A 1207-nucleotide genomic window follows, 5' to 3' on the forward strand; every position below is an offset into this window, starting at 1 on the left:
GTAAGAGTAAAAGAGTAGCCTATTTAAAAGTACTCATGAGTATTGAGTAGTGAGTACTGAGCTGTTGATTTTGTCAGGACCCCGGGCTGATCAGCCTGGCTTTGTCTGTCTGTTTGTGTTTATGGTTGTCATGTGCATCTAGCACATGGCTTCTGTTTTGTTTATGTGTTCCTTCATTTGTCATGTCTTGGCCCCGCCCCCTCGTTTAATTTTATTAGTCAATTTGTCTCCCCTGCCACTGCTCGTTATCCTGCTTATTGATTGCCCTACTTATTCCTCTTGTGTGTGTGTTGTACTTTGTCAGATTGTTGTTTGCTCTTGAGCTCTCAGCAGCTTCATCTGTCTGATATGTGCTCCTGGCCTGCCTGGGATACTGAGGCCTGGTTCTGTAGGCTTTGATATCTGGATCTCCCTCCTACCGGACTCTGGCCTCTCAAGTTTATACATCTGCTTGTTCCTGGAGATTTCATCTGGTTACCTCTGCCTGCCCTTACTTCAGCAGCAGGAGCTCTCAGCAGCTTCATCTGTCTATGTGCTCCTGGCCTGCCTGGGATACTGAGGCCTGGTTCTGTTGGCTTTGATATCTGGATCTCCCTCCTACCTGACTCTGGCCTTTCAAGCTTATACATCTGCTTGTTTCTGGAGATTTCATCTGGTTACCTCTGCCTGTCCTTACTTCAGCAGCAGCCTTCACCTATGTGGTTTTGCCTCCTAGACTCTCTTGCCATTCCGTGACTGTTGCCAGGCAAAGGATTACTTGACCATTTTGAGCTGTTTTTTGCTGAGTTTGCTCTTTTTCAAATAAACCCATATTTTTCACCTGCATTTGGGTTCTCTCTCCGTTACTGCCCCTGACAGAACAATCTGGCCAGCATGAATCCAGCAGGTGAAGATCCAGTGAGATCAGCTTTCGCCCAGCAGGCAGCTATTTTGGGCCATCATGAAAGTCAGCTCTCCTCATCTAACCGTGCCATGGAGATGATGGCCTCTCAAATTGCTGATCTTACATCTCAGCTCCAGCAGCTCTGTTCTGTTCAGAGTTCAACCCAAGCTGCTTCCCCATCTTGAAAGAATCCTCAAATTTCAAAATTTTCAAAAGTGCCTATAACCTTTGAATGATACTGTAGAAATAGATACTGTATTTTTCAATCAGTCATAGCCAATTATTCATTAATTCCTTGAATCATTCACATTTTTATTCTTTTAG

The sequence above is a fragment of the Sinocyclocheilus anshuiensis genome, unplaced genomic scaffold (assembly GCF_001515605.1).
Source record: "Sinocyclocheilus anshuiensis isolate Anshui unplaced genomic scaffold, SAMN03320099.WGS_v1.1 scaffold1806, whole genome shotgun sequence".
Classification (NCBI taxonomy): Eukaryota; Metazoa; Chordata; class Actinopteri; order Cypriniformes; family Cyprinidae; genus Sinocyclocheilus; species Sinocyclocheilus anshuiensis.